At 36.9% G+C, this 24,763-nt stretch overlaps 1 long non-coding RNA gene across 1 annotated transcript in view; it reads left to right on the forward strand.

Moving 5' to 3' along the window:
* LOC119518752 overlaps positions 1 to 24,763 on the forward strand; it is a 92,482-nt gene that overhangs the window by 66,638 nt on the left and 1,081 nt on the right. Inside the window, exon 3 of the long non-coding RNA XR_005213833.1 lies at positions 18,535 to 18,646. This is a non-coding gene — a long non-coding RNA (uncharacterized LOC119518752). The remainder of the gene's footprint in view (positions 1 to 18,534; positions 18,647 to 24,763) is intronic.

Genomic DNA, 24,763 nt, shown 5'->3' on the forward strand with positions numbered 1-24,763 from the left:
TCTCCATCCTCTCAACTCCCACAGTGCTCTGACACAATCCATGTAAGGCACTTAGCACAAAGCCTGGCGTTATTATTGTCCCCTCCTCTTTGTGGCATGCATCACCTTCTGCCTTGTGTCATGGTTATTTCTGCATGATTTATCTACCCCCACTAGACTGGAAGCCACTGGAGGATCTGATGTAGGATTTTATTCCCAGAAGTGGCTAGCACTTTCTAGGGAGTTGGTATAAGTGTATTGAATGAATAACAGATTGTCAGCCCCTCCTAGGTATCTTGGTGTCCTCGTGTTTGACATTCAGTAGACAAACAATAAATGTGGGAATAGTAAATGTTCAATGGATGGATATAGCCAAAAATTTCCACTGTAACTCTTTTGAAAGACCTCTACAGATCAGCCTTTTTCTTCTAAGGGTTAACTTTCCTAATATCCTGTTAGTGCCAAAGACACTAAACAACAACAGTGACTTTATTCCTAAACACAGTTACTGTAAATGACATGCTTGTTATTTAAATAGCTGGCCAACTAACTTCTCATTGGAGGAATTTTTTTTTTTAAAGCAATCTGCTTTGTGCCAGGCTATGTCCCCCCCTCCTCCCAGGCACACACTGTCCCTACCCCTTCCAGACACTGCTCTGAGCATTTGACATCCACTCACTGATTTAATTCTCACTACAATCCATTTTAATAACGATGGAGCTGAGGCACAATGACGTTAACTCCCTTGCTGGGTCAGGCTCCAGCTAAATACCACATTGTAGCCAGAGCTGCGCTGGAGGTGCAGATGAGTTCAGGTTCCACGTTCCATTTCTCCCTGTTCGGTGAAAAATGCTAAAAGGAGAGCAAATGCCAGAATCCATTCAGCCAAGATGCTACCACACAGAGGCTTCAAAGTCTCTCTCGAATGTCCTTTAGCACTCAGCTGCCCTTTTTTTCTTAGGCATCCCATGTAGAGAGGAGAAGGGCAGCAGAGGCTGCTGTTGGTTGGTACCTTTGTAAATGTCTGTGCTGCGCCGTCTTCAAGCAGAACCCTGCCTCAACTCCCACCTTCCCTCTCACACACTGATCTCTCTCAGCTATGCCCTTGACTTTGAATTTTCCACTTTCCTATCTTCATTCAAATTGCAATTTAGATGCGCTTCTTCCTGGAAGCCGTCCCTGACCATCCTGAACGGGTATCCGTGCCCCACCATCTCCCTGTGTACCACCCATTGCAGCTCTTATTGTTCTATGCTGTAATTGTTGGTTTAATTGTCTCTGCTATTAGACTGTAAACTAACTGAAGGCCAGGACCCTGTCTTGCTCATAGGTATTTTGAGGGCCTGGCATATTCTGGGCACATGAAAGTGTCCTCTTGCATGTCCATTCCACTATGAAGGTATTACATAAACCAACCATAAGGACTCTGCACCTCCATGTTTAGATGCCTGAGATGGCTGTATGGACGCAGCCAAGAATAACAGGTTAGAGATGTTATTTCTTTGTCCCTGTATAACAGACAGAAAATATCCCACTGCTATCCATTCCAAGACCATAGGAGTAAATAATCTTTGATGAGGGAAAATAGTTTAAACCTGAAAAATTTGTGGCTGGAAAAAAATGTTTCAAACAGTGTTTTATTTTTTCCCTCTGTGGGCTTGTTATGTAAATTATGTGTGAGACAAATACGTGATAGAGAGATGCAGTGGTAAGTACTTGTTCTCGAATGTTTGGTTAGCTATGCCTCTTAATCCCACATACAGTAGCTAAGTACAGAATTAAATTCTGCCCTTTAGGCAGGATTAGCATTCAGAGTTTCTTATTTCTATAGTTTAAATGTTTTTATCCTAATATTTGTACTTTTCCATTTAGGGTAAATGTACTGCATGTGGGGGGGGGGGAGTGGATATAAATAGCATGGAATTTTTATGACTCAACTCATCATCTTTATTGGTTTGTGGTTGATTTTTATGGTTACTAATTTTTTAAATTCCTCATTTGTAATTAGTTACAGGAACATAGAATTTTGACAACTCTTTCCTTTAATGAATCTAGTGTCTTCTCTTTACCAATAATCACGGTCTTTAATTGCATAAAGGGAGGAAAAAAGCTCCCTTAGACCTTTACTCTCACAAATGCAAGGACTTTATGGGACAGTGTTACATGAAATAATTGGTGAGAAAGGTTTTTTCCTGCTGCCACTTATAGCAGAAATGGAAAATATTTGGTTGCTCTGATTAACTGCGAGTCTCTTTATTCCACGAGTGGTAGGTAGTACTAGGTTATTCATTCATCCATTAATGTTCACTGTGTGCTTAAAATATACCAGAAACTGCTGTTTACTGGAGATGTAAAAATAACTAAGGCAGAGTTTCCATCCTCAAAGAGCTTGCAATGAATGGAGTTGGAGACAGTTGTATAAACAATCGCAACTGCACCAGACAGTTTAGTTTTCACATGAGCCTGTCAAGGCTTTAGGAGAAGAGCAGGAGCCTCCTGGGCAAGTCAGGAATATGGAGTCTCAGAGGGGGAGCTTCTGAGCTGAGACATGCAGAATGAGCAGGAGGTTAGCAGGCAACCAAGCTCGTGACTGACCAGGGAAAAGCATTCCAGACGAGAGGCTGAGAAAAGCTGGTCATTGGGGTTTGGGGGCCTTTATTACCAGTAACAAGTGCCTGTGACCCACCTCACAACTCTTGGAGGGGAACCCATAAGGAAGCTGCCACAGGCAAATGAGACAAGGCCAGATCTGGACCAACAGTCGTGGGAAGAAGCATGTGAGTGGTAATGAGGAGACAGAGGCAGCAGAGCCTGGTGATTGGCTAGGGAGGTCAGGGGGTGTCCTCTGTGGTGTCAGCCACAAGATCTGGACTGACTTGAGTTTTCCAGTTAGTGGTCAGGGCCACCTGCCTCACCCCAAGTAGAACTTAGGTTGAGTCCTTCATTCAAATTAGCTTGAAGGCATAAAGGTGAATTTAACCCAACGTTAGAATATTTTGATGACACTACATGGGATATTTTCAATATAGTTTGTCCTTTTGGCTGGGGGTGGAGGTAGTATTCTACTATTAGATATTTGTATCTAGAGAGGTAATTGTAATACTTTAATACTCTCTCAGTGTTCTCCATTAGCATTCCCCTTTTTTCTTTCAAAGCAATTCATACATACCTTCTTTATACTTTACATTCTTTACATTTTTACTTTGGCTACATTGGAACCAGCAAATATGTGGGGAAGAACTTCATTATCATAGTCAATGTACAATCTGTGATGTTGGATCAATTTTCCTGGTAGTCTAGTCTAATCTTCTATTTATTTGTATATTAACATTTTTCGGTGCCTATGTCCACTTAAATACCTATATCTATTTTCATAGCTCTTCAGAATTTCAGGAAGGAAATTCCACTCCAACCACAATAATCTATTAGTGTCTCCTGCATTCTGCTTACTAGTTCCCTTCTTTGTGCCTCTGCACATCCCATTTTCCTATCTGAATTGTCCCCTCTTAGAAATCCATGAACCTCTTTTCCTTCGGAATCTGGCTCCAAGTTAAATTTCTCTGAGAAATTTAGTCACTACTGCAATGGCTTCTTTGTTTCTTTTTCAACATTTATGAACTGTATTATGAATTTCAACATTTAGGAACTATATTCAATTTGCACATGTTTCTGTTTAAACTTCTTAAACAGTTTCATGTGCATATTTTGGGTATTTGTAAACAGTCTATAAACTTCTTAGGGCTAGAGTTTTTGAAAGAATTGGTGTGTGTGGGTGGGTGGGGGGAGTGGGTATATGCCAATATCACCTAGTATCATCCTTATCCAAGTGCAAGTGTTCAATAGATAGAAACACGACTGATGGACAGATAGTGAAAATACATTTCCATCTGGCTGCACTAATTCCAGCTTTACTTTTAAAATTTTAGAATCCTTTTCTAGAACCCAAAAGACATGTATCATCAAGGCATCATCCCTTTCTGACTTCTTAGTTCTTTAAAAAAATATTCTTAATTAAATATTTTATATGTACAGAAAAGTACAGAATATAACAAACCAGAATTTTAAAAGGCTAAATTTTGTCATTTATGTTTCAAATATTTTATTTTTGTTAAAAAGAAACAAAACATTAAAGATACAGATGATATCCCTTTTATCACACTCTTCCATACCACTTCCCTCCAGAGGCAACCACAAACCTGAAATTGGTCCTTTTATTTCCCATCCAAGTTCCTATCCTTTTGCTAAATATGAACCTACCCATAATCATATTCATTAATGTTTGTGTTTTAAAATTTAGCCTAAATGATATCTTCATCTATCTGGATTTTGTTAATTTGTCCAATCTGAGAATCTCTGTGTTCTAATAGATGGATATAATCAATTTTTGTTTATTATGATTATTGATATGTTTGGGATCATTTCTATTATTTTACTTGGAATTTTCTGTTAATCAAAATTTTTCAGTGCTTCTCTTTTTCTTCTTTCTTGACATTTTGTAAGTAAACTGCCCTTTATTTCCTTTTTGTTTCCTTTATCTCATCTAAAGCTCACCACAATCTTAAATGGAAGATACCCCCATTTTAGAGATGAGGAACCTGAGCCTTGGAGAGGTGGGGTATATAGAATAATAGTGCCCAAATATATCTGTGTCCAAATCCCTGGAACCTGTGAACTTGTTACTTTACATTGCAATGTGATTAAGGTTAAGGACTTTAAGAGGAAGACATTATCCCGGATTATTTGGGTGGGCCCAATCTAATCATATGAGTCCTTAAAAGTAGAATCTGTCCTGGCTACATGAGAGAGATGTGATGAAAAAGCAGGAGAAGAGAGAGCAGCGTGAGAAGAATTTGGTGCCTTGTGGTTAGTTCTGAAATGTAGGGGGGTATGTTCAAGAACTAGAGAGAGGCCTCTGGGACCTAAGGGTAGCCCCCAGCTGAGAACCAGTGAGTCTGTCTCCAGGGCTTGTATGTGGCTATATTATAATTCTTTAGCCCATACTGATGGGCATTTAGACTTCTTGCAATTTACAGTATTTGAAACAACAGAACGGTGGATTTCTTCATATCTATATCTATATCTATATCTCATCTATATTGCTGTATCATCTTTATACATTTTATTTAGAATTTCTATAGGAAAATTCCTAAAAGTGAAAATATCAGGTCAAAGGATATGTATTTTTATAAATACTGCCAAGTTGCCTTGCAAAATATTCCCAATGCAGTTCTGAGACAAAAAACAAAACCAGTAGGAAAAGAACTAATAAAAGGTATAGATCTGCTTCAGTGTTGACCATTTCAGCAAAACAAAGGACTGAAGTGATCACCTAACAAAAGTGCCTTTCTCCTTCAGTTTAGCTGGAGAAGCTACAGATGTCTGTGTCCGAAGAGTGGCACTGTCTTCTTCGTGTACTTCATGGACAATTTCATTTCATATCATTTATATCTTACTTCTGGATTTTGCTTTTTGGCCCTTTGAAGCAACAAAGACTGACAAAAAAAGTCTTTTCTATAAGTATTTCTTATTCTAGGCTTACATTCTAAAATGCTATGTAACGTCAATTGAGGCTAGAGTTTCCCATGTGCACAATGAGAGACTTAAAAATACTAATAGCATTCATTAATTTTAAATGGTAGGTTTCCTAGGAGGGCGCTGAACTCTCAACTTTTGGAAGGTAGAAACCACATCAGATGCAAGGGCTGGTGACTAGATGGCATTTCTTGGGAGTCTCTGAAGCAGGTGCCTCTTAGCCTCCCATGGGAGTTAATGACCAATTCCTCACGTGCTCTATGTCAGAATAAACCTCTTCACATTAGGTGACCCCTGGCTTGGCTCTGAAAGACAAGGAGTCTTTCTTGCTGGGAATTTTTTTTTTTTTTTTTTTTTTTTAACTTTCTTTTGGGCATCTTAATTTCACTCTTTTATCTAGAGAGCCGCCCCACCTCTTTCGCTTTCATGCCTAGCCTGCCCCAGTGCTGCCAATGCTTTTGTAGAGCTTATGGAGCTGATAAACATCTTTTCTTTTCTGCTTGCTCTTTCCTTTGTTTCTGAACTTCTTTTCCTCTTATTCTAGTGCCTCAGGGATATTCAGTTAGTTTTCTCCTTAGCCTGTGATTTTTTTTTTTTAATCATTAGAGTTGTGAAACACTTTGACTCATTGTTGTGCTTGGTTTTTGCTCTGTGCTCAATTGATTGATCCTGGGACATTCATAATAAACATCCTCTTAGCTGTGAAATGGAAAGGTGCCTAACTAATGGCATTTATTTATTGAATTTAGTTATTTTTGCTTCATTTTACCCAGCAAAGCAGAAGGGGAATTTTGAATTCTGATCAATTTTAGGGTATTATAATGAATAACAACACTTCCTATTTATTAAACACTTACTGTAGGCCCGACACTGTGTTGATTTAAAAAAAAAAAAAAGCTTTAACATTTAAATACTCAGAGAAATTCTGTGCGATAGGTGCTGTTATTATCTCCATTCCACTGTTGAGGAAATTGAGGTTTTCAGAAGTTAGACAACCTGCTCAAGGCTCTACAGTGGTAAGTAGTAAAGCTGGGATTCAAACCCAGGCTTGTTTGACCAGCCCGATTACATAATGTCCTTTGGCATTTCAAATCATTTGTAAGCAATACTTCCAGGAACATTTTTAAACAGAAGAAATTAAACACAGAGTTACTTGTGGTGAAATAGAAAGAACACTGGGATAAGAGTCAGAGGAGGGAGTCCTAGCTCTGTCCTTAATTAACGATCAGACCCTGAACAAGTCATTCCACCAGCTGCTCCTTTGGCCTTTGTTTTTCCTCATCTGTAAAAGCACCAATTTTCTGGCATCCTTAAAGACTTGATTTCCTCTTTTTAAATTTTTCCTGTACTAAGGTAAATGAAACCTGCCACTCCCATATCAGTTTTGATATTGTATTTATTTATTTATTTATTTATTTATTTATTTAACTTTCTTTTGGGCATCTTAACTTGGTATTGTTTGAGTCAGTTGGCACTGGGCTGTTTGTCCTGAGGAAAAAAGGGGAAAAGCAATGATTAAATGTCACACACACCCCAACCCCCGGCAGAAAGCAAGCTAAGCATCATGACTCAATTTCAAAGCCTAGGAAAGCTTGGCAGAAATTGGGCGGATATATTCTTCTGTCTCCAATTTTCTCTGTGTATATTCATCTTTGACCAAAGAAATTTGGATGAATGTGTGGTTCGTCTCTACGTTAATCATCATCTCAAACTTGCTCAAGCCATTATGGAGCAATAATATCACCGAACTCCCTTTGTCTAGCAGGAAATAAGAGCCAGCTACAGAGAGGATTTGCTAATGCTCTCAAGTATGGATCTATTTCATCAAAATAGTTTTTTCTATCCCATGTTTTAACTCCCGGGTTGTTGTAAGGTTTCTTCTTTACTTTCAGAAAAGTTCTTCACCTAAATTAAAAAAAAATTTTTTTTTTCTTCCTTTACTTGAGTTAGATTTTCCTACACTAATGAGTCATACTCAAGTTTCTACCTACATCCATGTACCAGGATATTTTACAGATTTAAGAGTATTTGAAGAGTGCCTGATGTTTAAGATGAATCTTGACTGGTACGTTGAATATGACTTATAGTTTTACACATATGTAGAATCCTTGTCTTGTCATTGATTCACTTGTCTGTGTCAGTTCTCAAATAGATTATTTAATTTTATGACTCATCCAATGAAAACTGACCTATGTACGATCTATTTCTCATCCCAAACCCCACCCCATAGATTTTTTTTTTCTTACTTCCTATCTTAATAAAATGGCAGCAGCAGCACCATCCATTCAGCTTCAGAGTCTCAAGATGGGAACTTGGGGAGTCATTTTTGACCCTTTCTTTTTCCTTACCTCTCATATCCAAATCACACTCACTTCATTCTTCCTTTAAAATGTCTTATGGGAAGAGATCTGAATATTAAGCTAAAATATTATATTTGAATTAGAAATATTGTTACGGACTCATAAATCAAAACTACATACATATGTATGTCTATGTCTATGTATATGCTAGCTCTGTCCCCTGAAAGGGCATAGAAGCTCTAGAATCAGAACACCTAGGACCCAGATCTTGGTTTCTACCCATAATTGCCTACTAAAAAGAACCCGAATCTTTGGAGAACTAGCTGATTCCAAGTGTGGAGAAGAAAACTACAATGTGAATTTAGCACATCTTATTGTGTCAGCAAGCAAGGAAGTTCTCAATGATTTATGAGGGCATGTTAGAAGGATACAGGGATTAGTTTGAAAGGCTTCTGCTAGCCAAATTTAGGACAATTTGAACACAAAAAGACTATCATTGATTATAAACATTAAATATATAGAAACCTGTGAATCCATAATGATACCTTAAAAAGTGAAAGAAAGGGGAAAAATCATTTACCATAATTAGAGATGACTATTCAACAAATTCCTTATTCTGAAATTGGTAGTAAAAGGTAAAGAACTAAATATCCATGTTGACTTAGGAGGAATAGCATTTCGTCTTACTTCATGACAGAAAGCTCAACTTTACAGAATGCCAAAGAAGAAGTGATAATATCTGAAAGTCACAATTTTGCAACCCCCAATGAAATAATTGATTCAGGCAAGGATCATCAATGGTGAAAGATTATCACAGAACAGGATATTCATGCAACGTTAAAGTATCATTGCGAAGATTACTTAGCCTATTAGCAAAGGATGCAAAAGAGAGATCTGGCAGTCACTACTTTGACCAAGTGATCAAACTTAGCATCACTAATACGGGATAACCTTACATTATTTGCTTTGTGATGTAATGCAGGTAAAATTCACAGAATCATTTATGGAGCAGACTTGCCAAAAAATGTTTACGTGAATCTAATCAAGCCTTTAGACTTAACTTCAAATATAGAGAAATTACAGGGAATTAAAGAACAATCAAATTACAAGAAAACCTGCAGAGGAATCCAAAGTATGAGATATTCTACAAGACAACTGTTTTGGACTCTTTGAAAGTCAATTGTTTTGGACTCTTTGAAAGTCAATTTTCATGGGGGGAAAAGAATTTTGAGAGAAACTGTTCTAGATTAAAAGAGACTAAACACACATAAGAACCAAATGCAAAATATGAACCTTGATTGACTCTTGATCTGATAAAAACATCTTAAAAAACATTTTGGAGACAGTTGGGAAAATTTGAATATGAACTACATGTTAAAAGAAATGCATATTATATGATACTAAGGAATTAATATTACTTTTCCTAGATGACATGGTGGTCATCCTTACTTTTAGGAGATGGAGATTGAAATATTTAGGTGTGAAGTGTCATGATTTCTATAACCTACTTTTAATATATATATATATATATATATATATATATATATATATATAAATGAAAGGTATAGACATATAAAATAACAATATATAAAGATAATGCAAATGGCAAATGATAGCAATTGTTGAATCTGGGTGGAGGTTGTTCAGGTGTTTATTATACTATTCTTTCAACTTTTCTAGATTAAACAGTTTGGGAAAAATCTGATGCCTCTACCCCCTCTTTTCTTTTTATACCTCCAACCCTCGTCTCTGTCCCTACCATCACCCTCATAGTACAACTCTTCATCTTCTCTTGCTTGAACTATTGTGGTGGCCTCCTAAATTGTTTCCCTGTCTTCAGTCTAAATACCCTACAAGCCTTCTGCCAGAGATAGAATTGTAAAATTCAGTTTTTATCATGTCCTTTTGTTGCTTCGCTTTATCAATAAGTATTCCCACTCCTGTCACCCACATAGTAAAGTCTGAATATGCTTAGCAAGCAAGGCCAAACACAGTGTTGCACCAAACTACTCTTGCTTCCCCACTTAAGCTATTCTCCTGGCACCTAATAGCCTGTACTTTCTATAATCACAAACTCAAATGCCCATGGAAAAGGCTGGGTATCATAGTAGAGGGGATGGGGTCTAGGGTGGACTGGGGAACAGGACCTCCTTCTAAAAGGGACAACTGCTACTTGGGACCAGATGATTGTGGACCCAGTGTTGCTAAACCTTTGTGTTTCTAATAATCAGAAATAAAGATTTATACACGAAATCTCTCCATTTAAATGCTGGAAGATAATTCATTTTTTAAAAAAATACTGTGCAGGCAAAAAAAAAAAACAAACCCCACAAAACTGTGGGCTACAGTGTACAACTTCTCTTTGATAACCAATGGGACTATTCTCTGAGTGATCACTCTTTCACACCTACCTAGGTGGCTTTCTTCGTTCTATCTCCTTGGTCTGGAATGCTTTTTCCCTCCTTTCCTTGGTTAAGTCCTGTGACTCCTTCAGCGCCCATCAAGCAAGACAGTATTCCCTCTCCCCTAACTTCCCCAGGCAGAGCTAGGAGCTCCCTTTTTAGTGCTCCCCGGCATTCATACAAACCTTCGTTCTCAGACTTGTAATATGTTATTTAATTTGGTTGGCTGTCTTCTCCCAATAGACTCTGACTCAAGAATAAGATCTTGAGCTATGGACTCAATATTAAGTGCCATGGTTTATTCAACTTTATCTCCCCTGTGCTGTGCACAGTGTCTGGTATAAAGTAGGCATTTGATGAACATCTGTTGATTGAGTTTCAGGTTGTTAAAGATAATGCTGTAGAAGAATTTAGGATGTGGCTTCTACAAAAGTTGGAAATGTACTTAAGAATATCTATGAATCAATGAAAGAAAAATTCCCATTATATTCCATTGTTTTGAGGAATCATTTTTCTACTGTAGGAAGTCAGGTAAACAAGTTCAGTCTTAGAAGAAAAAAAAAATTCCCAAACAGGATTCTTTCTGACTCTTAAACACAATAGAATGATAATATATAAATGTTTCAAAGATGACCTTTTAAAAGAGTGATTTGGCTAAGATCAGGCCAAGAATCTAGGGAGAGTTAGTAACCCACAAGTGTAGGGGATTGATTTGGGGCATATGCTCTGAACTTGCAACTTAAACGTATTATAAGAACTGAGTGGTAGGGTGTGCACTGAGTCAAGTCACCTCCTCTTCTTGGCACATCAATTCCTATCAGTGCCCTACACATCCAGTTCTCACATTCTTGTCTCTTTCATGCTTTTCTTTTCTGGAATGCTTTCCTTTCCTCCTCTTACTCAGAGTTTTTTCCAGAATCCAGCTCAAACTTGCTTCTTCCAAGTCTTCTCTGATAAACACCACTTGCCGTGATTGTTTCTTCTACACTTACCCTTTGTTCCTTTATGTTGGGGATGGTCTATTCCATCTTGCCTAATAAAAAGAACCATTTGAAGGCCCTTGTTAAAAATAATACTTTCCAGACCTCTCCTCTGGAAATTCTGATTCAGTAGATCCGGCATGGGGTAGGAGGTAAGACACAGGAATTTGTATTTTTAACATGGGCCACCACTAATTCTTATTATCAGGCTAATTTGGGAAAAAGGGGCATCGTCCTTATACAGTTGGGGTTGGAGTTAGTCTGATCAAGTTTTGAAGCTGAGCTCTAAGGCATTGAGCTATGTGTAGCATTAGACAAGGTACCATGTCCTACAGCCTCTGTTTTCTCATCTAGAATATGGGGGTGATAATCACCATGACGAGGTTATTTTAGGGATTAAATTAAATTATTCATGTACAGCATTAGCACAGTGACTAGCACATTCTTAGTGCTCAGTAAATGTTGGCAATTTTGTTTGCATTTGCTGGTAATTTGTTTGGTTATGTTACTATGACTCATGTTACTATGTTGGTAATTCTGTAGCACCGTGGTGATTCAGTTATGGGTACCCAGATGATTTTATCACAAAGACTATTTTGAGAACTTATTAACCTCTGCCAATTTTTTGTTGCCTCTACAAGGTATTATTGTTTGTTCTTTTTAAATTTTACCTGTCATCTCCATTAAATTGTAGAAAGGTCTTTGAACCCAGTGATTCTGTTCAGTGGGATATTAACAGAAGGTGTTATCTAATGGAACACACATTCGTTTCACAGGGTTATACAACCATCTCTTACTTAGGTTACAGCAACACCTCCTCCCATTAGTTTCTATCTCATTATTGTGCTTTATTTGCCACTGTCCAATAGTTCACTTATCACTAGCTGTTATTAGCTTGGTTGATTATTGGAAGCTTCCATGAAGGCAGGTATCTTGTCTATTTTGTATTCCTAGTACTGGGGACAGAAACTGGCAGTTCATGTGTTTGGTGTATAGCTGTCAAATTGGTGAATGAACTTTACAGATGGATTAAAGAATGTCTCATACAGTGGATTTCAATTTTTTTTTTAAGCGGGGGGCTCTTTCATTAATCAAAATGTTTGGTTTTGAATTACGGATTTGTGTGTTTAGTTCTTTTCTGTTTCTTTCTTGACAATCAATAGGGTTCTATACACATAAAAAATTATTAGCAAACTCTTAGTAATTTAATGAGTTCTTGTTCAACCTCCTACCCAATGAGGGAAAATCAATCCTCTGACCAGCAGCTGTGGACAGTGAGGAACTCTGGCTGGAGGAGAAGCAGACCCGACCCCAAGTGACAGGGGCAGGTGAGAGGCGGACTCCTCCCTGAATGTTTTGGCAGCATAGCTCCCCCAGCACTTCCCTGCAGCCCTGCAGAGAATGGCAACAGGAAGCAGGCAAGGCAGAGCCATCGTTTAGAGCATCAAGAGGAGATGCAGTAAGAAGAGCAGGGCTCTCCGGTGCAGACCTGGGCTTTAGGTGTAATTCACTAGGAAGTGGGCATTCGTTTACCATTCTATGAAGGAGACTGAAAGTCTCAAAAAGCACTTTTAAAAATTGACCTGAAGCATTTTTCATTCAACAGTATATTTTTAGCACCTACTATGTGCTTGATACTGGTCTTGGTTGTAGGGATACAGCAATTAATGAAGCAGAAAAAAGTCCCTGATGTCGAAGAGCTTACATCCTACTGAGGTGGTTTGTAGGAAGAATTGTCTATGATAAGATGGAGACAGGTAGATTAGATGAGAGACTCGTATAATTGTCCAGCTGAGAGTTAGTAATGATCCAAGCTAGAGTAGGTTCAGAGAGTAGATAAAGGGAACTCAGGCAAGATATGCTCTAAAGATAGACTCCACATGGCTTAGCAACTAATTGGTTATGGGGAGAATCAGAGAAGATGGAGCCAAAGGTGACTATATGTTTAGTCTAAAGATCAGATGCCATTAACTGAAATAGAGAATCAAATATAGAAATAAGAGTAGGCTTGGAGAGAAGAAAATGTGCCCACTTTGAACATAGTCTATTGTGCTGGTAGTTACTTAAACAGTTTTGGTAGACATTTGGAAATATGGGCTGGGATTTGGGAAATACATATAGAATAGTGAATTATAGAAATAGTACTTGAAGCTATGAGGATGGAGAGAGTGGAGACCAAAAAGGAACACTTTTGTGACCCTTATGGAGAAAATATATGAGATAGAAGCAGAAAGAGGAGGAAAAGACAGAGAAGGAATAATCAGAAATTTAGGAGGAAAAACTAGAGGGTTCTAGAAGTGAAAACAAAGGAGAATTTCAGTGGGAGATAATCATCAAGAGTATCCAAAGTGTAGGTTTTCTGCTTCTTGCTATGAAGAAATAATTGGTACTCGACCATCTCTTTTGCCATAAATGGCTATAAAACTGGACAAAACATGTAGCAACTGTTTTCAGACATTGACATTGGAAAGCAGGCAGCGCTGGGCTGTGATCCCTCAGAAAAGAGAGACACATGAGAACAGTCCCTCAGTCATCCTGCATTTCTTCCTGGAGACACAGGAAAATAGAGCCTAAGTAGAGAGAGTAGTGACCATGCTTAACTGAAGAGTCAGGAATTAGAGCTCAGGGCTGTTGAGGTGGGCATATTTGTAGATTAAGGTACAGAAGAGAAAAGAACTGCACACAGAAGGAGGTCTAGAAATCTCTAAAACTCTTCAGTCTTTGGCTGAATACTAAGCTGCTTATTCACAGGGCAGGATGCCACAAAGCCTGGTGGGAAACATCTACAGGAGGACTGTGAATTGAATGAAGATTCCAGAAGGTACATAGAACTTGAGTAGTAGGTATTCAGAGTGTAGAGACTTCAGTGATCCATCAGGGTATCTAGTGAAGACCCAAGAAGGGCTATTCATGAGAAGTAGGGCTACTCTAGCTTGAGAGTAAAGTCTGCTATAGGCCCACCCAAATAAAGATCAAAAACAGTCTTGTAAGAATCATGCTGACCCATCAGTAAATTAACAGAACAAACTCAACCATCTTGAAATCCAGATTCTTAATGTAGCATTTACAATGCTCAGCATATACAATTTTTATAAATTACTAGATGTGGGAAAAAGCAGGGAACTATGACCACAATAGATTTTTTTACATCAATAGAAACATACCCAGAGATGATAGAGATGTTGGAATTAGCCAGCAAGCAAGGACTTTAAAATAGCTATTGCAAATGTGTTTAAATATTTAAAAGAAAATATGGAGTCAAGTGAACAAAGGAATTCCTTGCTAGAGAATGGAAACTATAAAAGAGAACAAATGGATTCTCTAGAACTGAAAAATAAAATATCTTAAAATGAAAAAAAAAAAATCACTAGATGGGATTATTAGCAAATGGAACTCTATAGAAGAAAAAAATTAGTAAACTTGAAGACAGGGCAATAGAAACTAACCCAGCTGAAGCACATAGAGGAAAAAGGCTGAAAATAGTTAACAGAGCCTCTGACCTGTGGGACAGTGTGAGGTGGCCTAACATCTGTGAAACTGGAGCCACAGAAGCAGAAGAGAGTGATTGAGGCAGAAAAAAATATTTGAAGATGATGACTGAAAATTTTCCAAATTTGATGACATTTATTAATCCCTTTATCTGATAATCCCAATGAAACACAAGTGGATAAAACCAAAGAAAACCAGTTGCAGGCACATCATAGTAAAATTGCTGAAAACCAAGGATCACAGAGAAAGTCATAATAGCAGTCAGAGCAAAAGGACCCATTACATACAGGGGAACAATAATGCTGACTTCTCAACAGGCCAGAAGACAACAGAACAACATCTTTAAACCCCTGAAAGAAATAAAACATGTTAACCTAGAATTAGAAATCTAGCAACAAGATACTTCAAAAATGAAGCCCCTGAGGTAATCTAGAATTTTGATTGAAATTCTGAGAGACTATTTTTTGCTTTTATGGATGTCATACTTGATAATTAGTATATGTTACTAATAAATGAATGGATGTTAAATGTATCTTCCATTTGGATTTCTTTGGATAAAGTTATTTCTTGATGTGATTAAAAAAAATGAAGCCCCCAAAAGTTGCCAAATGAACAAAAGCTGAGAGAATCTGTCACCAATAGATATGCACTACAAGAAATGTTGGAGGAATTTATTCAGGCTGAAAGAAGAGATTCCAGATGGAAATGTAGATCAACATGAAAAAAATGAAGAGTACTGTGAATGGCGAATATGTGGGTAAATATAAATTACTGTTTTCCTTGCTTATTATTGAGTGAATCAAACCATTAATTATAGAGCTGAGTTCTTGGTGGACATTATAGTAGTTTGGGAGTCAGGACATCTGGACTCTGGTCTACTACTATAAGCTTAGAAAAATGCTTATCTTGGTTTGATCATGGACCAAATAGGATTCCAATACTTGATATTCCTCTCTCATTGGTAAACATTCAATAAATGTTTCCTTTTATCACTGCCACACCCCTCAAATGTAAATGTGCAGTTGAATCACCTGGGGATCTCGTTAAATTAGAGCAAAAATAATAAAGGCAGTGTGATATTGGTAAAAGGATAGTAAAATAGATCAAGGGAATAGAACAAACGTTAATCTTTTTCTTTCCTTTATTTCAAACCTATTGTGACTTTATACTTATGCTTTATATTTAAAGTGTCTCACTTGTAAACTGTGTAGAGTTGGCTCTTGCCTTTTTATACAGTTTGATGATATGCCTTTTAATTTGAGTCTGTAGTCCAACTACGTTTATTGTAATTATTGATATGGTTGGGTTTACACCTACAATCTTGCTATTTGTTTTCTGCCATCTATTTATTTTGTCATATTTGTGGGGTTTTGTTCCTTTTTATTCTCCTTTCCTTCCTTCTTTTGGATTTGTTGAGAATATGTAAGTATCCTATTTAATCTCCTCTGTTAGCTTAAAAGCTATACCCCTTTGTTTGATTTTTTAGTGGTTGCATCTTAACTTCACAGTATATACTATGTTACCTTATGCTACCTTTTGCTACCTATCCTACCTTAACTTAGCAGAGCCTACTATGAATTCAGATCATAACAGTAGACATATAGTATAAAAAATTTACAAAAGTATACTCTGTTCCCTCACTGTTCCTTTGCACTATTGTTGCCATATACCATCTTTTACCTATGTTAAAAACCCATAATAAGTTGTTACTCATTTTTCTTTAAATAGTCCATTGTTCTTTAAAGAAATTATATGAAGTTGGCATTAGAACCAACCTAGAAAACATCCTACGTTTATTCTCCCCTTGCCTCTTTTCCAAATGTATTATGTGAAGTCCTTTATAGTCCCTGCTTGTTAAGGTGGATAAAACAAACCTTCAGTGAAGTCACCACCACTCTCCCAAAGGCTCCTAATCTCCTCAAAATTCATGCAGAATAAAGAGAAGGGAAGCAGGATGCTTAGAGAAGAGGGGAAATACTGGCAGCAGGATAGGGAGAATGAAACCACTAAAAGTTTGTATATTAAATTCTTATTAAGCGTCACTTCTTATGATGTATTATATGAATACATTTGTTTTTAGAAAGCAAGTTGTAAGGCACTCAGTGGTTAGTTCATGCAGGGAGATGCCGATAATTATATTTGAATCATCAGTTATTCTAATTCTAGCTTCGGAAAGCAAAATACAAGTATTAAAGGATGAGTCTTTACTTGAAATCTTTGGGCAAAGAAAGACTTTTGCTTCCTCTCAGTCGCCTGGTGTAGGAATAAGGCTGTTTGAAGAGAATGTGTTGTTGAATATTTAGTAATATTTGACCTTTCATGAGAGATTACATTTTTGTAATCCAGATTTTTAATGTAGAAAACTGAGATTGCCTTAAATCTGCAGCTGTCATATTTGGGTTAAAATGGTGTTTGACAACATACATATACAACCTAAATATATACTTCCTAATCACCTAAAGGTTTGCAATTGCTGTGTATCTCTATTAGAATGTATGTTAACATTATACTTTAAATCTGTATTTCCTTTGGACATTCTTGCATTTTTGCAAGAATAAAAAGCTTATCTAAGTCCTGTGTATAATGGGAATGGAAACCTTTCTAACATTTGAATCATGCTCAGTGTGGGAAAGAAAATTGGGGATTATTTCAACAGTCAGTACCTTTCCTTTGGCAGAGAATGATAGAATATTGGTGTAAAAAGGACTGAAGTTTTTTGTGCTTGCTTGCTTTTTAATCTTCCTAACTGTTAATAAGTACCATAGTCCTTCAGCTTTGGAAATACTGTGATTTTCTGGGTCACTGGCCGTGTGCTGTATACCAGTAGAGAACACGATTGATTGGCTGTGGCCATTTTTTGCATTCTTAGCGCTGTTCTTGGCTGTTTCTTCACCTCATGGGTTGTATGACACCTTTGATTAAAATAAGTCCTCGTGTTTGTGATTACTGCATATCAAGTTATTGGGTCTACAGCTGGCCTTCCAGCTGTTCACTGGCCTGAGCTCACAGGGAAAGCGGGCACAGTTGTCTCTGGCTGAGATTCTCGAACCATGGTGTTGTTTTGTTAGGTTAAATCATCCTGGTGGTATCCAAAGAGCATCTGATATAAGAATTATATTTTTCTGTTTTGAATTAATGAAGCTGTGAACAATATCTTTAAATAGCCCTTATTCTTCTAGAAGGGAAAGTCTCAATTTTATAACCTACAAGAAGATAGCATGTCACATTGGTTTTATAATATTAGTGCTTGTACAGGATGATAGCAGGACAATAAACTGGGTTCTGTTTCTTATTGGTTATTATTGGTTGATGATATTCCTCTGTGGGTTTTTGGTATTGGGTTAAACCATGTGAAATTGCTGTTTGTGCAGGAAATGTTATATGGTTCAGCCTAATAGGAAGCAAAGCAACTTGAGATCTAGAAGGCAAGATATATATTTAATTTGTTTTCTCTGCATCATTGTGAGTCCCCTACACATTTTTAAAATTAATACATGTAATTTAAAAATTGAAAGTTGAAAGGCAAGATTTGTTTGTTTTTATTCTTGCTCTGTTTTCACGCTGTGTCATTGCTCATGCTCTCAAGGAAGATGGAGACTCTATTTATAGAGCATCTCCTGCCATTTGCCATTCTGTGGCTCCCTGAGAACTAAACATGTAAAAAACACAAATATTACTTTTTTGGCCCTGGATTAGTCATCTTTAGATCCTTCTAACAATATTTTAAATTTCAGCTCTTCCTGCATGAATCTTTATGAAATTTTGTCCTATAGAGAAGGCAATTCCATCACATTAATATATTACAAGTATTGAAATATCTTCATTTCACCCTTCTTATTTCCCCATTTGCAGTTTCATCTGAGCAGAAAAAGAGCTCTGTTAACTTTGGCTGGGACTTTTCAGTAAGAAATGCTTCTATATCAAAAGCAACAGCTATTTTGAAGAATATAAAAATTATACTCAGGTGAGTTAAATTGTAGCTGTCATACCTTATTACTAGAAGTAAGTACATTTGATTCAATCACGTTAATCAAAATGTATTTGCATTTAAATGTTCTTATATATCAGTTCTCCTGGACGAATTTAAATTATATTGACAGAAAACATCCATTTCCTCACATTTTCAAATACCAAGGAGGTTTCAGAACCTGGTCTACAGCATGGCTGTTTTTGAAAAAATGTAATTCAGCCGAGGCTGATCTTGTTTTTCCTTTATTCTTTAAGCCAGAAGCAATTACTTTTCATTTCAGGATTATGGGGCTGTAACGTTGCCATTCGTCGCCGAGGCTCCTGGTTTCGGCTTGTCTCTTTGGTTCCCAGCCAGTCCTGGGAGTTCAGGTAGCAGCTGTGGCTGGGTGTGCCTCTCCAGCCTGCATTCCTTGGCTATGAATTTAACAGCCCTGTTTATCTGATGAAGACCTCCCGGCATGAGTTGCTCATGACATTGTCACACAGACCTTAATTAATGATATGGAAAGATACTGAATGTTTTTCCTCTTGGAATGCCAACTGATCCTGAATTTCCCAGCCCCTTCACTCTTGCTGATCACCCCGAAGGTGCCCGAGACCCAATGAGACTTGTCCTACATAAACCGAATTCTAACAGGATGCCTACATGTCCTCCCTGTGACGCTGTCACCCTGCTTGCTTGGAAAATTTTCAACAATTACATTTGCCCAAACATTTAGTCTCTTTGCTCTGCGCTGATTATTTACCTTTTAATCAACTTGTATTTTTAATTTATACTTTTCATCCGCAAATACTGCTACCAACTCAAACACACAAAGATCTCTCTACCTTCTTTTAAAACACGACTTTACTTGGGATGGATTGGGATGGCTTTCTCATCATTTCATGTCTGCATTTTGCCTCCCAAACCAAACTATAAATTCCTTGAAAGGCAAGACCCTAAAAAGTAGAAATACCATATACAGGCAGAGAGAAAAACTTTTGGACAGACAGAGCCTTGCTGCTCTAATAATCCATAAGATTTGCCTTAACACGTTCAGAAGACTCAAGATCATCTGCTGTAACATAAGTCCTCTCCTTTCCCCCGCCTGCCCTCTGCTGGAAGTGCTAATGTGCAGTAAAATGGTCAAAGGACGACATCCACATGGGAAACATGGGAAAACGAGGGGCCTGTGTGACTGAAAAGCAAAGTGATCAAGTGAGATTTGTGACTCCACAACCTTAACTTTGAAGCTCCTCATTTTGTGTCTTTGGATAACTAGCAGCCTCATTCCAAGGCTCCTTATTGGTTCAACTGTTTACAGGGATATGATTCGGCCTGCTGGCATGAGAAGGGCCAAATGACCTTGTGTGTCCATCGGCTCCCCGCGGCTTGTTTCATCTCCAGAACCATCCAATAGATGGCAGATAGCCACACCAGGGACCATTCCTTTCCCAAACATAAATGCCCTCTCTATTAATAGCCCCTCATTTACTCAGGCATGTATGAGGCTCTGGCCAGGTTGCCATTTGGTCATGCAATGCAGGAGATAGGAGGTTGGAACTCTAGACTGGTTCCCGTTTTGAAGGGCAGCAGGATGTGACAATTGCTGAGGCAGCCCATTTGTCCTTGGAAAGGAGAAGCAAGTGTGTGCTCCCTAGATGACCTCTCCCTCCTGCTGTCTCAGAGCTGGCGTGGGCAGCTCCGGGCAAACCCGTCCCTCCCCCTCCTGCTCTTGGACCGGTGGCTAGATATCATGAAAAAGAGGAGGAAAACATAGTTTAGAATTTTTTTTTTTTTAAATTAAGAGTGGGCATTCTCTAGGAAAGCAGCATCCATTAGCTGAATCCATTTCAGTATCTTTGGTTAATTAATTTAGGTAGCTTTAATGGAATTTTATTGTGTAGCTTTTAAGAGCTGTTCTGGTAAATGCCCATCCCATAAACACTAGCACTACTTTATGTGTATGATATCCTTTTTGGAAGGATGAATCTGAATTATTATCCAGATATTAATTTGTACATAAGCCTGTCCATACAATACAAAGATGCTTCCTCATATATTGAACATTGTTCAATACATTATGAAGTGGGAAAAAACCATGCAGATATGCCACTCTGTGTTTTAAATCAGTGGATAAGTTAGTCTGGTTGCCTCCCAAAATACAATTTTTGAAAATCAGTTTTATTATGCTATGGACTGAATAATTGATTTCCACATTTCATTCTGTAAATTAAACAGGAGGCCTTTGAGTTACTAGAAGAAAGAGCACAGTTAGCCAATAAACCTTTCTTATAAAATGACAGAGCTTTAATATATTATATGCATTGGCATTTATTCTTGCCTTATATTTCATCAATCAGTTTTCCATTTAGAAAAGATGTCTCTGAAAACAACAGTGGAGAAATGCTGAGTTACAAAAGTAATGTGAAAGGCAGCAAGTACAGCATTCTGGGCACACGTTTTACCAAATTATAGTCAATAATCATGTGGTGCCAACTATAAACCCACAATTTTTTAAAGTATCTACCTTATGAACTGACTCTTATGGAATGTCAGAGTTTAAAATATTTAGATTTTGCTATTTGTTCAATAGTACGGCAATCTCGATATTTTAAAATATTTTGCTACTTTGATAAGCTCTTGGGTTTTAATTTTGTTTACAGTAGAATATTTCAATATATTTGCGGTGGATTAGTTCAATATTAGTATTTTGAGGCAATTTTATTAATTACTTTCTTTTGGAAAATGTGTGAAGCTGAAAGTTACTCCATATAGTAGCTCTAAGAACCACTACCACCAGGTAGATGTTAACTTTAAATCACTTATTCATTCCATCCATTCTTTCAACAAAAATGTGTTTAACATGTATCAGGACACATTAAGCACATGTTGAGAGTCCACAATACTTTCAGGGGCTTATGGAAATGTTTTAATTTCTTTTAAAATCAGAAGAAAAAAATTAACCTCAAGTCAAAGAAGATGTTTTAGCACATAATATTAATATATTCATCTTTACACCAATACAGTTATAAAATAGAATTTTTAATATTTTTTGTTGAGTGAGAGATCCATGAAGGCAGAAGTTCCCAGGGCCAACAAAGTCATAATGCAGCCCTGTGCTATGTGCCAAACTCTATATAAACTAGTTTTTAGGGATAAAAAGATGAATTAGACCCAATCGTGTGTACCCAAAGTCTAAGGAAGAAAATGGACATATGAACAGATACTTCAAAATGTGGTTTTCCTGAAGTTGTTTGCAGCAGTAATTACAGCCTGGAGAGGGTTTTACTATAAGATATCATGTAATACATAGACTTGCTCTTACCCTTCTTTCAGTTAAACTTATACAAAAATAGGGTTTGCATATGTTTCAATAGTTTATAGATAGTTAACATGACTTTATGCTTGCTCATTTCAAACACTGCTGATATTATCATCCAGCTCTGTAAGTCCAAATGTTTGTATCTTTAAGCACAGTTCATCAACAGGACCATGAAGAAATACCAGGTCCTGAGTATCAATGGTCCAAAGGGGAAAATGAGAGACAAGGTTTGATTCTCCCTCCTTAGTTCTGTGACACTCCACTTACATCCTTCTGAGTTTTATGGAGGCTTTGGAAATGGAACAGCATCTTGGCTGCACTTTCCTTCATCATAAAATGAGGCTCAGTATTTTTTTTTTTCAGTTACAGTTTCTAATACCATAATTGGGGTGGTCAGAAAGTTCTCCTTAATCTAAATCTTCCTTGTTAATATTTAAGTCCTCTTTTTTGCATTTTTTTGTCAACTGGAGAATGATTTTTCATCATTTTCTATTTTTAGAGCAATTTTAACTGCATTCTCTTAATATACACACAAAAGTTTTTAGGAGTAAGTAGGGATCATAGGTTAGCAGAAAGAGCACAGGCTTCCTATCATACAAACCTGGGTTTGAATCTGAATTCTGCCATTCTTTGGTCAATTCATCTAACCTCACTGCATCTCGGCTTCTTCATCTATAAAATGGAGATCATTATGCATGCCTTACACAGTTGCTATAAGGATTAGAATAAAGTTAAGCATTAGTACCTGGAAAAAACAGATGTTCAATAAGTAGCTACTATTATTATTGGTCATATTTTACAAATTAGAAAACAGAACACAGATGTATTCAATGACCAAGGCCAGTGTCACCCAGGGATGACTGGCAATTTTAGCCTTAGTTTTTTTTTTTTTAAATAATCTTTTTTTTTAAATAATCTTTTTTTTAAAATAATCTTTTTTTTTAAATAATCTTTTTTATTAGATTAAAATAATTTTTTAAAAGATTAAAATAATCTTTTTTATTAGAGATGTTGCAGGATTAGAGAAAAATCATCCAAAAATTGAGTTTCCATATACTCCCCCCTGTAATTAACACTGCCATTAGTGTGGCACTTTTGTTATAGTTGATGAAAGAATGTTATTATAATTGTACTGTAGTCCATGATTTATATTGGGGTTCACTGTTGATGTTGTAAAATTCCTATGTTTTTAAAAAATTTTTATTCTAGGAGCAACATATACAACATAAAATTTCCCTCTTTAACCACATTCAAATAAATTCAGTGGCATCAATCACATTCACAGTGTTGTGTTACCATCACCACCAACCATGACCAAAATGTTTCCATCACCCCAAACAGATATGAAGCATTAACTCTCCATTTCCTACCTCACTGTAGCCCCAAGGAACCTATATTCTAGATTCTGACTCTATGAATTTGCTTATTTAATTATTTCATTTCAGCAAGGTCATGCAATATTTGTCCTTTGGTGTCTGGCTTATTTCACTTGACCTGGTGTCTTCAAAACTCATCCATGTTGTCACATGTATCAGAACTTCATTCTTTTTAAAGATGAATAGTATTCCCCTGAATGTATATACCACATTTTGTCTATCCATTCATTGGTTGATCAACATTTGGGTTGCTTCCTTCTTTTGGCAATTGTGAATAATGCTGATATGAACATCAGTGTGAAAATATCCATTTGAATCTCTGCTTTAATTTCTTTGGGGTATATACCTAAAAGTGGGATTGCCAGGTCATATAGTAATTTTATACTTAACTTTCTGAGGAACTGCAAACTGTCTTCCACAGCAGCTACACCATTTTACATTCCCACCAACAATGAATGAGTTTTTCTATTTCTCCACATCCTTTCCAACACTTGTAATTTTCCATTTTTAAAATAGTAGCCATTCCAGTGGGTGTGAGATGGTATCTTATTGTGGTTTGGATTTGCATTTCCAAAATGGCTAATGGTGTAGAACATCTTTTCATATGCATTTTGGCCATTTGTATATCTTCTTGGAGAGATGTCTATTCAAGTCTTTTGCCCATTTTTCAATTGGGTTGTTTGTCTTTTTATTGTTGAATTGGAGGATTTCTTTATAAATTATGGATATCAAACCCTTATTGGATATGTGGTTTCCAAATATTTTCTCCCATTGTATAGGTTGTTTTACTTTCATTATGAAGTCCTTTGATGCACAGATGTTTTTAATTTTGATAAGTCACATTTATCTATTTTTTCTTTTGTTGATTGTGCTTTTGCTGGAAAATCTAAGAGAAAATTGCCCAACACAAGGTCCTGAAGATGCATCTCTATATTTTCTTCTAGGAGTTTTATAGTCCTGGCTCTTATATTTAGAACTTTGATCCATTTTGGTTGATTTTTGTATATGGTGTGAGGTAGGGGTCCACCTTCATTCTTTTGCATATGGATATCCACTTTCCCTAGCACCATTTGTTGAGAGACTGTTTGTTCCCTATTGAATGGACTTGGCAACCTTGTCAAAAATCAATTGGCCATAGAAGTGAGGGTTTATTTCTGAACTCTCAATTTGATTCCATTGGTCAATATGTCTGTCCTTGTGCCAGTACCATGCTGTTTTGATTATTGTAGCTTTGTAATGAATTTTAAAATTGAGAAGTGTGGTCTTTCAAATTCATTTTTGGTTTTCAAGATGTTTTTGGCTACTGAGGGTCCCTTACCCTAGGCATTAATTTTGTGTTGTTGTTTTTTTTAACCTATTTTTTTTTAAATTAGTTTTATTGAGATATATTCACATACCATACAATCACCTGTGGTGTACATAACTGTTCAC

The sequence above is a fragment of the Choloepus didactylus genome, chromosome 2, assembly GCF_015220235.1.
Source record: "Choloepus didactylus isolate mChoDid1 chromosome 2, mChoDid1.pri, whole genome shotgun sequence".
Classification (NCBI taxonomy): Eukaryota; Metazoa; Chordata; class Mammalia; order Pilosa; family Megalonychidae; genus Choloepus; species Choloepus didactylus.